At 38.7% G+C, this 14,702-nt stretch overlaps 1 long non-coding RNA gene and 1 other non-coding gene across 2 annotated transcripts; one reads left to right on the forward strand and one right to left on the reverse strand.

The window, feature by feature from the left end:
- The first annotated feature begins 6,187 nt into the window (after positions 1–6,187).
- Positions 6,188–7,427, forward strand: LOC112938787 (uncharacterized). The gene is made up of 3 exons (XR_010741182.1): positions 6,188–6,496; positions 6,611–7,068; positions 7,147–7,427. It is a non-coding gene; the product is annotated as an uncharacterized protein (transcript).
- A 4,668-nt stretch (positions 7,428–12,095) lies between these two features.
- LOC136356020 (uncharacterized) lies at positions 12,096–13,592 on the reverse strand. Its single transcript, XR_010740670.1, has 3 exons — positions 13,377–13,592; positions 13,272–13,307; positions 12,096–12,335 (listed from the first exon to the last, which is right to left on the reverse strand). It is a non-coding gene; the product is annotated as an uncharacterized lncRNA (long non-coding RNA).
- Between the last annotated feature and the right edge of the window lie 1,110 nt (positions 13,593–14,702).

Consider the following 14,702-nt stretch of genomic DNA (forward strand, 5'->3'; position numbering starts at 1 on the left):
TGTTTTCTCTATTCGTATAATATTTAAATATCAAAGATTGTATATATTATTTTCACACCGTACTGATCTCCTTTATCTTCTACTTAGGATTCATTTGATCTAGCTGGATGGCTGAGCTTATTCAGGATACATGAAAAGACACATATCATTAGTGCAAGATTAATTAAATATTAAATATAATAAAGCCAAAATAGATTTATTTAATTTTTAAACTTTTATATAAAATATATTTTAATAATACACAAGTTGCTTTTAAATATATACGATGTAGGTTATGGTTGTCAATTTAATTATAGTGCATAAAATGGTTCAGATGGATTTAGATATTATTATCAAAAGATATGTCTTTTGTAATAATTCCTATATCAATGGGTAGATAACTAGGAAAACATGCTTACGACAAACAAGGAGCAACCAATCCGATAATTACTCTAGAACTTATTGCTTATTTACTAAAACGTTTAATATGTAGTATGTAATATACTTTATGAATAAAAAATATCCTAATATATCAATCATATGCCACCAAGGATCCATAAGTACATAAGTTTTATCTGTCAACATTTGATGTCGCGATTCCGGTATTTGCATAATATGGGGATCATTGGTACTAGGGTATACGTGAGACTGAGGTAAAAAAGATGGAGACAGAGATTTTTATACAGGTTCAGGCCCCTGAATTGTCAGGTAATAACCCTACATCCTGTTGGCCGAAGCCGGTATTGCTCTTATTCACCATAATCACACCAGTACAATATTTGGGGTAGTCTATCTAACTGTTGTCGACATGGTGGTCTGTAGTTCTGACTCGTAGTCGACAACAGGATAGTCTTCCTTCTCGAATTCATGCCCGACGAGATCAGAGATAGCGCTTTCGTCTCTCCTGACAGTATCCGGAGACACCGTAGGGGACTAGCCATGCTTATCCCTGAAGTTGATATCCAGCGTCTTGTCTTGGCGTATGTTGGCTTCTGTTGTTCCGTGTGTGTTGATTGTGGGTGTGTGGATTGTCCCCTCTCCTCCTAGGGGGCCTTGTATTTATACCCATAGGTGTCCCCTTGTTCAAGTAGAACTAGGGAAAGCAATATGGATACAATCCGAGTAGTCCTTATCGTTTTCATATAGAACTCTGGTTGTCTTTCCTTATCCGGAACTCCTCCTATATCCGCAGGTTGTTTCCGTATAGGACATGGTATGTGGTGGGTCCTGCCGAGATTTAGTCAACTACTATTAGGTATGTGGTATCCATAACCCTGACACTATCCTCTAATCATCAAGTCATATTGCTTACGAGATATTCATTGCATAGTGCACCTAATAATTAGCTAACATCCAACGAGCACTTATGTCATGAAGCACCATATATAACCGACTATACTAAGTGGAGAACTATCAACAAATGATAGGTAAAGTAAAGCATACCACCAAGCCACAACAAATAATAATCGACTACAAGTATATTGTCAGTATAAGCAATAGAATTTCTACACTTCTAAAAGAACTCTTAATATATCACGTAATAGATCTCATAAATTAGAAAAAAAAAATCTAAGAAAAAATATAAAAAAGAAAATATCTGGTCATTAATTTACGCTTCAACTGGTAGATCCATTATTTTCAACCATTAGATTGGATATATTCCAGCTAAAAACCAACTAATCTCTCCCTACGTACGTACGTACGCACACACACAAGAGATGTCAAAAAGGACAAAAAAAGAAGAATGTATATATGATCTACTCCGTCTGTTTTTTTTTCTTTCTTTGCAGCACTAAAGTTTTCCTCAAATTATGCATATATATAGGGAAACTCTTTACGATGTTATCGAAAAAGTCATGCCACCGTGGCATCACTTCATGCCATCCCACCAAACTTTTTTAAAGTATTTTTTAACTAATGATCTAAAACGAAATCGTAGACACTCATATAAATATGTGCACAACCATCCTACGAATATACGCAGTACTATTCACAAAAAAAATACATACGTACAATAAAAAATGTTGCATGGAAACCTATTATATCCTTATATAATTATGTCATTCTCATCCAAATAGTGTTCACAAAATTAGCACAAATAATTTTGACAATATGAATTATTCCTTTGAATATTACCCCTGAATATACGTAGGTGACTTAGATGTATAGTAAAAGAAAAAAAAATCTAAACCCATATTAACCTGTATGTTTGCGAAAGATGGTGATATGCGACTTTACGTATAGCCATGACAAAGTGAAATTTGTTTGAATATAATAGATATTATCAATTAGTATATCAAAGTTTATAATTTATTTCACATAATAAATATTTCTTCTTTTAGATTATAAGGTAGATGGTGATATGCGACTTTACGTATAGCCATGACAAAGTGAAATTTGTTTGAATATAATAGATATTATCAATTAGTATATCAAAGTTTATAATTTATTTCACATAATAAATATTTCTTCTTTTAGATTATAAGGTAATATATGGTTCTTAAAATGAATACGGTAACATATGGTTTATTTTAGTATTCTTTCTATAAAAAAAAAATTGCCCGCGCATCTGCGCGGGCTTCCTTTCTAGTTCAGAGAAATGGAGGTCAATGGTGTGTTTCTGAATTCTGATGTGCCACTACATATGTCATGGGTGATAAAACTGATAAGCCTGGACCCTAGTGGTAGTGGACAATTAACTGGACATCGAGATGAGATTGAATGATATAAATACTGCAAGTTGAAGTAGCGAGCTATTGCTTGAACTGTGTGATTAACTTGGCATTGGCTTTGCGTGTTCTGGCCACCCTACGGCTCTCCTTTTTAACTCGGATCATGCAGAAAGAGTACAAGATCTTGATCGGCATAGCTTGCCAGCTTGCTAGGTCACTTTCGCCTTTCGGAAACATGAATGGATCTGTGCACACAATATTGCATACGTACGTTCGCTGCCAAAAATGACGACCGAACTGCATAAGTACGCTTGTACGTTCGCTCGCTTTCCTCATCGATCAGCTGGCTGTCCTGAAAATGGCCATTTAAATCCCATCCTTGTTGAAAAACATGTCAACGATTACGAAACGGCGAGACCCATTCAAAACTCCAATCAAATTCTCCACCGCGCGCGTAACGATTAACGAACACCATGCATTATGTTCTCCGTACACGCAATGATCATGTTTTGGCATATGACAACCAGCTGCGCATACGCTAGCGAAAGTTCCGGGCTAGCTAGCTAGCGAAAGCCGCATCAGTTTCTTATATATCAATCGAACAAGCCACATAGTCGTGCGTTGCGCGACTTTTGATTTCGTATAAGAACTATTTGTTGTATAGGACCTATTAGTTTAAAGGTTTTAGATGAGTTATTTTATTTACAAAGTGCATATTGGTCTAGCTAACTATAGATTTAGCTAAGTCCTACTATATGAGAAATCACTATACTATAAGCTTCTTTTTTTTCCTTCGTTATCTTTGCCCCGCTCTCTTTGTACCATGTGTCTAAAAAGAGGCACTAGGAATCTCTAGAAATTCCCATATGTTTACCCCATTATTGTTTTTTTAATGCATATGTAACCTTTTGATCCAATGGTCATTATTTATCTAAACTCTTTATTCAACGGTTGATATGGTTTTGATGATGTGGCGTGTTCTCGTGCAAGAAAGCTTGGTGCTTTCACTATATAAGATAAGATTAATTATCCTAATTATAGCCACGTTTTTTTTTGGGCAGCCTGACTGCAGTGTCCCATATGTTGTTAAGTAATTAAACATAACAATATCAATAGTTGGGAGTAAAATTGATAAAACAAAACAAAGGCAAGAGAGGAGAGATCGAGATGGATCACCAAATTCCCGGAAACACACACACACACACACACACACACACACACACACACACACACACACACACACACACACATATATATATATATATATATATATATATATATATAGGAAGGCTATTATGTACTCCCGGGAGTACATACTCCCTACCCTCATACCGTTGATTACCTTTGAGATTTGTACCTGATAACGGGTTAGCAGTGAAGGGGACGTGCGGTATCTACCTATTAGTGGATCGTGGATGGTATTTTGTTTTAAAAATTGAATTAATTGACTGCTCGTGTATAACTAATCCCTGAAGAATCGGTCTGTACGCAGGTAGTGGGCGGTGAGGAATGGTATTTAAATCATCAAACCACATACTGCTTCATTTGTTCAGGGCTGCAGGAACTTGGTTTGGACCTCCGTAGTCCAGCTCGAGGATACGCCGCCGCGCGGCGGTGCTGATTTAGGATGGATAAACAAGTGAAGAACCACAGACCTTCTGATGGTACGGATGGATCAAGGTATGTTGTTCTGTTTCAGTGATTTATTTCAGTATGTGCCGCTGGTTTTTTTTCTCTGAATTTCGCCGTGTGAACTTGAGCAATTCTAAATCATCAATTCAGGGAAATTCTTATGGACGAGCGCAACCCTACCATGGACATAGTAGATGGTATTAGTCAATCTGTCCATGATTCACAACCGGATGGTGGTCAGTCAAGGTTGGATCGTAGCTTCCGTGAATTTAAAACTCTGTAAATGGTAGCCAGATACTGACACATCTTGATTGTGTTATGAAGCCGTGTAGCAATGGAGGAGGACGTGCCGTCGCGGGTTGGATCACATGATTCAGGGCATGGAATTCCAGAGACAAGGTATGTGCATGGCTAGGTGTCAGCTGAGCATTCACTTTAAAGCAGTATATACTACATAGAAATGTTCAGTATGTGTCACATGAGAAAGTTCAGTATATGCTATCTTCTAGGAAAGTTCAGTATGTATCACATAGAAAAGTTCAGTATGTGCTATATTGCAGAGGAGTTCAGTATGTTGCACAGAAAATTCAGAACATACTATATGCTGTCGTATAACAAAGTTCAGTACATAGCCTCCCATAGAAAAATTCAGTATATATGTGAAAAATTCAGTAAATACTGGTGCGTATCAAAGTTCAGACTACGAATCACTATGGAAAGATTTAGTATACGTGTGGAAAATGCAGTATATGCTATCGTCTAGAAAAATTCAGTACGTAACCCATAGAAAAATTCAGTACATACTATCATTCAACATAAATCAGAAAGAACCCCTCCATTTTAAAAAATGAGTATATACAATCATCTAACAAAGTTCAGAACAAAGCTCCCCATATTTTTTTGTTAGTAGTACAACATATATTTTTTTTAAATTTGCAGTAAGTACTGATTATAAATTAGGTTGTTTTTTGTAAACTACATTTTCAGTTAGTAGTAGTATATGCTATTTTTAAATATAGTGTCTCCAATACAGAAATTTGGTCCCTTCACTGGATTGGACAGAAGGAAACCCATATGAAAAAGAAGGAGCTGGGATACCGATGGAAAGGTTTGTATCAGCATGTTACGGATTTTTACGATTTTTTTTTTAGCCAGGATATTGGTGGTATTTTCTGAAAACTGATTGTACATTTTCTTTTCAGAATGGTGGTAGATAATGTTGATAGCAGTGCTGTCATACCTCCTGAGTATGCTGATCCTCAAATTCTTACTCCGATGCTGGGACAAAGATTTAAGACTGAGAGGGATGCCTATAATTTTTATAATGTTTATGCTGTTAGTAAAGGATTTGGGATACGACTGGACAAAGATCGCATGAATACTAAAAAGCAGAGAACAATGCGGCAAATATGTTGTTCTCACCAGGTACATACATTATGTAACAATATCTTAGTAGCAGAAATTTACCTAAATAAAGACTTGACGTACTATGTGTTAATTTCGAAATCTTTTATGCAGGGGAGGAACCCAAAAACCAAGAAGCCTTCCGTTCGAATTGGGTGCCCAGCAATGATGAAGATAAATATGTCTGGAGCTGGTAGTGGCTGGTCAGTAACAAAGGTTGTTTCTGCGCACAACCATCCTATGAAAAAAAGTGTAGGAGTTACTAAGAATTATCAGTCGCACAATCAAATAGATGAGGGGACTCGTGGTATTATTGAAGAGATGGTAGACAGTAGTATGAGTCTTACAAATATGTATGGTATGTTGTCTGGGATGCATGGCGGACCTTCCATGGTTCCATTCACGAGAAAAGCTATGGATAGGGTTGCTTATGCAATTAGGCGGGATGAGAGCAGCGATGACATGCAAAAAAACACTTGATGTCTTGAAGGATTTGCAAAAAAGGAGCAAGAATTTCTTTTATAGTATACAAGTTGACGAGGCTTGCCGTGTGAAGAACATATTTTGGTCTCATGCTGTGTCCAGATTGAACTTTGAGCATTTTGGTGATGTCATCACATTTGATACTACCTACAAAACAAACAAGTATAATATGCCCTTTGCACCATTTGTTGGTGTAAACAATCACTTTCAGAGCACCTTCTTTGGTTGTGCCCTGCTTAGAGAAGAGACTGAAGAATCATTTACATGGTTATTCAATACATTCAAAGAGTGCATGAATGGGAAGGTTCCTATTGGAATATTAACAGGTATGTGAGTATTTGGCCGAATTTATAATTTGGAATGAATTCGTTATACTTTACTTATTTTAAGTATATGATGGGTTATTCATTGGATGCTTATTATTGTCCTTAATTTTGCAGACAATTGTCCTTCCATGGCAGCTGCCATTAGAACAGTATTTCCCAATACAATCCATCGTGTGTGCAAGTGGCATGTACTGAAGAAAGCAAAGGAATTTATGGGGAACATATACTCCAAGCGTCATACATTCAAGAAAGTATTTCATAAGGTTCTTACGCAGACACTAACAGAGGAGGAGTTTGTTGCGGCTTGGCACAAACTGATTAGAGATTATAATCTGGAAAAAAGTGTTAACTTGCGTCACATATGGGACATAAGGCGTAAATGGGCATTTGTATATTTTTCCCATAGGTTCTTTGCTGGGATGACTACTACACAGAGAAGTGAGTCTGCAAACCATGTGTTTAAGATGTTTGTGTCACCCTCTAGCTCTATGAATGGCTTTGTTAAGAGGTACGACCGGTTTTTCAATGAGAAGCTGCAAAAAGAGGACTCGGAGGAATTCCAAACCAGTAATGTAAGTATCCACTGTGATAGGTTTGTTGACCTCTTTTTATGGATATGTGTAATCAACATTTGGTGTCGCTTGGTGCAGGACAAGGTTGAAATTAAAACAAGGTCACCGATAGAGATTCACGCATCCCAAGTATATACTAGGGCTGTTTTCCAATTGTTCTCTGAGGAGTTAACCGATAGTCTATCTTACATGGTGAAACCTGGGGAGGACGAAAGCACCGTGCAAGTTGTACGGATGAACTCGCAAGAATCATTCCTTAGGAAGGAATATCAGGTGTCTTGTGATTTGGAAAGAGATGAATTTCATGCGTTTGCAAGATGTTTGAGCATAAGGGGATTCTGTGCAGCCACATCTTAAGGGTATTTGTTTCTTCTACTGTCTAAACATTTATTTTCATTGGGTCGTACTATATGTTCGGTACTGTTTGGCTTTTTGAAGTAATGCATTGGTTTGTCCCTTTAGGTACTTGTTCAGTATGGTTTGTCAAGAATTCCAGAGAGGTATATACTGAAAAGATGGACGAAGGATGCTCGGGATACTATACCACCTCATCTACATGGGTACAAAGATGATGTCAATGCTTCACAATCGAGGAGTTACAGACATGTAATGCTGAATAGGAAGACTGTGGAGGTGGCTAAGATTGCTAACAAAGATGTGCAGACATTTAAGATGGCAATGACAGTCATGAATAAGCTTTTGGAGGACATGAAAAATCAGTTATCTTTGGATGATGGTGACAATAGTAGAGAAGCTCCGAAGCGAGCAGCTAGGCATAAATCAAGGTCTACTGTATTGACTGAAGATGGAAACGAAGATGTTGGTGGAGGTGATGAGGACAGTGAGTATGACGTGCCAAGTGAGGACGAGGGTGGAAATTTGACTGCTGATATACTTCCACCGTTGAAAAAGAGAAGCAGAGGAAGACCTAAGGTGAATAGGTATAAATCGGGTGGTGAGGTTGCCAGCCTGAAAAGAAGAAAAGAAGTAGGGATTGAGAAGAAGAACACAACCAATGAGTGTGAATCCGTTGAAAAAGAAAACCAAGTCATTGATCATGAGGATGAAGTGCCCTTTCCTCGTAGGTTTTGCCACACATGCCACGAAGCTGGTCATAATTCGCGGACTTGCGGCCGGACATCTACGTACAAGAGAAAACTTTAGAATATGGTTCCCTGTAGTTTAGTTGGGACTCCTCTGATTGTTAGAAGTTGTTTTGTTTTAAGTACGTGAACAAATTTTTGAGAGGCGTGTGTTTTTTCATCCTATGAGCAATTTATTAAGATTATGTAACCTGTGGATTGGTCAGTATATACGACCTTAAGTAAAGTATGCTTCTAGTAGTAAATTGTGTCTTTTTTGGGTAGTGTATTTGCACCGGTTAAAAATGGATGTCTGCTGTAATTAGTTTCATTTGGATGATGGTGCTTTCTCTATAAAGAGAGAAAGAGATATAGTATACTGGTATTTATGATGATCATTGTTTGCAAAAGGAGTGTGATTTGGTGTGGATATGAGTTGTTTTTTTAGGTATGGAGATAGAAATTAGCTGTGCAATGTATTGAATCCTCCCGTTCACTGAAATGGACATAATGATCGATAGCAATTGACTCGTTATCACGCAGAGTCAATGACATAATTTACGCAGAGTCACCGCATATATTGAATCCTCCCGTTGAAAATGATAAATGGAAGTAAATGACATACTGTTATTGTTTGGCATAGTGAATAATTTCCATAGCACAGTTCGTGCAACTGTCATTGCAACCCAGACGATACTTTGTCCATGCATAGCAATGTTTTCATGATTCTGTCAAGATAGGACATAAGTGTATTTCGAAGATTACATGAAAATGTTCTGGTAAAGCTAGAAGTAGAAAATTGCTAAACTAATTGTCTTTAATTTGTCGAAGACGGTCCACCACATATTCTGGTAGTATTGCCTCGTTATCACGCAGAGTCAAAAGGTGGATCAAAAATTGCCTCCGGAGGTAGTACGGGTCCTGCGAAAGTTAGAGTATTTTCTTTATAGCTTTATGAGGACATATTTATGGTGGAGTGCGGTGTGTGCGGATATGAAAGCATTATGTACCTCTGTAATAGGGTTCAGAAGACGACGACCATCGTAGTTCACCATAAAGTTGAATACGTAAAAGCCACAGTCATCCCTGTATGTTTTTGAGAAAGTAGTGTCAGTACAAGCTTTGGGTTGGTTGTATTTCGTTTGTTTTAGGAGTCACTCACCTGTTCTGCTGCTCTGGTATATTTTCAACTGTCTCAAAGTCCCAATTAAGTATGTCCATGTTCCACCCTGGAGATGCAAGACGCATGCATTCCATTACACACTGTGACACCATGATCTTTATCTTGTCATGCCTGGTGAAACGTGATTCCCCTAGTGGATCTTCTGTGTTTAGTGAATCAAGCACCGATAACTTCTTGCTCTCCATGTTAAATACGTACAGCACGTAATGATTGAATAGGTGAACAGGAATCAGTATCTGCAAAGTTTAGGTTTTTCAGTGGGACTACTTCTGTACTATTGTTTACAAGAGTTTCTACAATCTACGAACTGCAAATTTGTACTCACCAGGTGGCTTTCTGAAACATCATATACTACCTCTGGGCCCGAGAAGTGTGCAAGTTGATGGCTAGCTTCCCAAAATTCCTCACCAGCTAGCGCGTACATCTGACAATACAGAAAGAATCATTGAATTTATATTTTTATTGATGAAAGAAATATATTGTTTATTGCATGCAATGTTACCCCAAAATCTTGGTTAATGAAATGCCTCCAACCAAGGTAGTTTGTGTTGTGAAATCTCTCAACTTCTTGTTGGAACATTATTCGAATTGCAAGGTTGAGAGAATCTGAATCCATTTGGCTCCCAATCTTTATAGTTTCTTGGATGTTTCGTAGCGTCAATGATATTCTGAAAGGATGGGAGCTCTGCAGCCATGTTTTTCTGAAATAAACCATGGATAAAAATGAATGTCAGATTTGGTGGGGTGAGATGCTTAATTATTCTGGAAGAAGAATGATACTTACTCTAATGATGCATCGTCAGAAATAGACATTATATAGGAATACAGGTCGTCAGCAATCCTGGATTCCAGCCTCTCCGTTGAGCATTGCTTTGACATGAAAGGTGACATGAGCTTCCTGTTTGGTTTGACTACACGCTTTGACTTGTGCTTCAGCAAGTGAGATGGTGGGTTTTCAACGGTGTATTTGCGCTTCTTCTGCCCGTCGCTACCGAATTCTTCAATTAGCATAATGGAACATTGGTTAGTCATGCGAGTTCCCGACGTAGGCGATACTGAAGAATTTGGCCTTTTTTTCGAATCTGAAAACATTCGCATGATCAGGAGTAAACACATTGTTGGTTGGAATTTTTAATCTTTTGGTACACCAACCTGGAGCTCCATTAGATTTTGGAGGAGTACACTGCAAGCCTCCAATTTTGTGATCATATTGTTGGGTATCTGATACATGAAGAGCGTCCGAAAATTTGTTAAGAGTGTCAAGTAGTACGAGTTTTATTTTTAAAATGGTGTATGTACTCAACGTTACCTGTTGGTTGATCCAATTGACTAGCATCTTTTGTAGCATGTGTGGAGTAGTTTGTGGGTGTGTGGTATCCCATGGCAGTTGTGTCTCCCCATGGATGGAGAGGCCCTTGTATATCCTCAATGGTATCAATAACTTTCGTTACTGCTGCCCTTATCGCTATCTTAACTGCCGCTGTAATATTAGTCTTGAAAGCTCTCTTGAATAGGTTAGATGTGTGAATAGCAGTTTGCATGGTGCTTATGTCGACGAAATCTGATATGGTAGGCAAAATCTCATCGATGCGGTCGAATCCATCCTGAATGTAAGATTTCAACTCCTCGTATGCCTGTTTTATGTTATCATATATACCACATGTTAGTTTAAAATCCCTTGATCATGTGAAAATTACAACTTAATGAAGAAACAATCAAGTAACATAGCATACGGATGGTTGACATACCTGTGACCCGACAGTTCCACGTACGTCTAATGAAGAGAAGTGTGATTCCAGGAATTTTATTAAATTTTTACCGCCATCAATGGCTCTAGATGGGATCTTCGAACCGGAGCATAAGTTTAGGGGAGATAGCTCTGGCACATGGGGGTTGTTTTCTCTTGGTTCCTTCATCAACTGAACAGCATGTATATCGGAAATTAGCTAAATTTTGCAGCCAGAAATAGGCATATTACAGCCAGGGTATCGTACATACCTGGAGTTTCCCATAACGAGGGAAGGGGAATCCTGGGTTATGTTTACTAACTACATCTTGTTGAATCATCCTAGCAATTTGATCATCCTCAAACTGAGAAATGTGACATGTTTTAACACATGTGATCCCAACCTTCCGGAACTGGAGATTTCTCAAATATTTTACCTGCAAAAATGATTCACAATGACAATATGTGTGTTGATTGTATGCTGCATTAACAAGTCAGTTTTAAATGCTAACCATTAGAAAGATGATACACCCGTTAATGGATAGTTGAGCCTTATTCGGAAAGCAGGTGGGCATTGATTCTGCTGCTTTCTTCACCTCATCTACAACGAATTGGGACCAGTTGTACTGTTTTATATTGTCAACATCAGAAACAGCCATAATATACCTAGGAGATATGAAGTTTGCGCAGGATTGCGGTGCCAAAAGCTTCGTTGTGACAAAGCACAAAAGCCGCCATGAAAACCCTCTTTTCATCTATTGTCATGGGATAACCATACTGCTTCTTTAGGATTCTCTCTAAGAGTGATATTTTCAGGTGTGAAAAGTTTGGTATCTCAAATATTTCGCACAATATTTGTTTCTTCCCATCCAATTCATCTTGAGAGCAAGGGATAATAGGTTGACCTGAGCATGGCAAGCCAAAAACTGCATTCACATCATTAGGACCGAATGGCAACTCCTGGTTGACATCTTTAAACAATAGCGCATGATTTCGGATCAACTTTGCTCAGTAGCCATGCACCAAACTGCCTGTTTACCTTAGTAAGCTTGATATCCAAAAGTCCATCAAACCCAACTTCACCAATCAACTCCTTCTTCCTATCATCGAATTCTTTAATGATATTCACTACGCATTTGGGCTGACACCTGCAGTTGATACCAAAGGTAGTGTTGTCTTTCTTCTGTCTATTTAAAACTCTGCTTTGCCGATACCTGGATACCACCCGTGCAGCAGTCTTATTTAGGCTGCCCCTTGTGCCAGAAACCTTCAAAGCCTGCAGATAATTAGTTTTTCATTTCATAAATAGACAATACTACATGGACCAGTGTATTTAAAAATTCAACATATACTTCTATTTTTTTAAAAAAAACAGCATACACTCATATATGTATGGAAAGATGAAGTACAAAATACTGCGTAGCAAATTCTACCTATGTGTACCCTCTTAATTAAAAAAAAATCATGTGCACTGAAAGAAAAGTCAGTATATGCAAAGTTTAGAGAATATTACTGTATGTAAAAAATCAGCATATACCTCTCTATGTAAAAGTGCAGTATATACTTCTTCGTAACAAGGTCCAGTATGTAAACCACTATGGAAAAGCCTCTGTATATATGTGGAAAAATGCAGTATATGCTATCTTCTAGAAAAGTTCAGTATGTACCACATACAAAATTCAGTACATACTATATGCTGTCGTATAACAAAGCTCAGTACAAAGCCTCCCATAGAAAAATTCAGTATATCTGTGAAAAATTCAGTAAATACTGGTGCGTATCAAAGTTCAGTCTATGAATCACTGTGGAAAGATTCAGTATAGATGTGGAAAATGCAGTATATGCTATCGTCCAACAAAGTAGAGAATAAAGCTCCCCACATAAAAATTCAGTATATACTATTGCCTAACAGAGAGTTCAGTAAGAACCCTGCCACACCAAAAATCAATACTTAATACCGTCTAGCAGATTCCAAAAAGTTTCCCTCCAAAGAAAAAATGAGTATATACCGTTGAAAATTCAGTACGTACTACCATCTACATTTTTCTTTATGGGGGTGGGGGCTAAAACAGCATTAACTTCATCCACCCAAAAAACCATCATATGCACTAAAAAGGGAAAAATTAGCATCTGAAACTGAGAGAGTACATGAACCGAACTACACCTAATTCCTCTCTACAGGCATACATGTATTCAATTTCAGGTGGCATACCTTGGACTGTGGTGACAAACTAATTTTCCTGTGACCCTGCGGCAAAGAAGAAAATTTTAGGCAACGTGTCTTGATCTTGCCGTACAAAAATAAACGAATACTAACCTGCTGCTTTGGATGAAATCCACTGCTATGGCCCATCGATTTTGCCATTGTTGCCCCGCTCCTGCATTCAGCCGACTCTAGATCGATTACTTCTGCTTCAGGAACACATGCTGTTGAGAGAGGATCCATCGCTGGAGGAAGGGGAGGAGTCATCACTGGAGGAAGGAACGAACTGCTATCTCTGTACCGCCGCCAGCCACACAGTCGCCGCTGAATCGCTGGTCCGTCGCCGCGCTGCCCCCCAAAACCCCGAAAGCTGAATCGCTGGTCCGTCGTCGCGCAGGTCCGTCGCCGCGCCGCCCCCCAAAACCCCAATTTTCGGGATAATCTGTTTGGCCTGTTGGGAGCAAACCCCAAATTACGGGATAAGCAGTCCGGTCTTTTAATTAGAAAAACTAATCGGATCCACCGAGCCAAACCCGTTATGATGAGGGAGGGAGTACATATCTGATCGATCAGATGAACGGTGGATGGGAGAGGGAGTACGTACTCCCTAGGAGTATAGAACCATTTTCATATATATATATATATATATATATATATATATATATATATATATATATATATATATATATATATATATATATATATATATATATATATATATGTGTGTGTGTGTGTGTATGTATGTACATGTATGTATCTGTGTGTGTGTGTGGCCGAAACTACGGTCCGGTTCGATCCTGGTGCTTCCGGATTCCGGTGTGTTCGTTAGTCTTTGTTGGAGTATATGCATGTGGGGTTTTCTCACAGTTTTTAAAGAAGTCGTGCATATGCATGCATGCATGGCGAGTCGATCGTCAGTACGTCAACCATGGCCGACGTCGTCACTTTATACGTTTGTTGAGATCGATCGTTCCTGGATCAACCATGGTGCAAACTAGAACAAAAACATACAGCAGCAGTAGTACACCGATCGACCACGCGTGGATGACGTACACATAGTGCCAAATTTATATATACTTTTCCGAATCAGTATATAGATGTGTGACTGTGCGCGCGCGCGTTTCCATGCATTTCAGTTAAGTTTGGTGGCACGTCAACTGAGCATGACGGGGTCCATCGGCGCCCGGCCGGACGGACGCAACTACCGCTAACAGCTGAACGGATTCGGTCATCGTTGGTTGATACAAAGATCACGAGACTCTCCTCCGTTACATGCATATGCATGCATCTACAGTTTAGTAATGCTGTAGTGCATACGCACCAGATGCATGATTTGCACCGACGACGGACGATCGTACGTTCACCTGCACTGCACTGCGCACACACGTTCCAAAAAAAAGCGAGCACCACCTGCCGATCGACCTTGCATTGCCCAGTTTG

Source organism: Oryza sativa, chromosome 4, assembly GCF_034140825.1.
Source record: "Oryza sativa Japonica Group chromosome 4, ASM3414082v1".
NCBI classification, from domain to species: domain Eukaryota; kingdom Viridiplantae; phylum Streptophyta; class Magnoliopsida; order Poales; family Poaceae; genus Oryza; species Oryza sativa.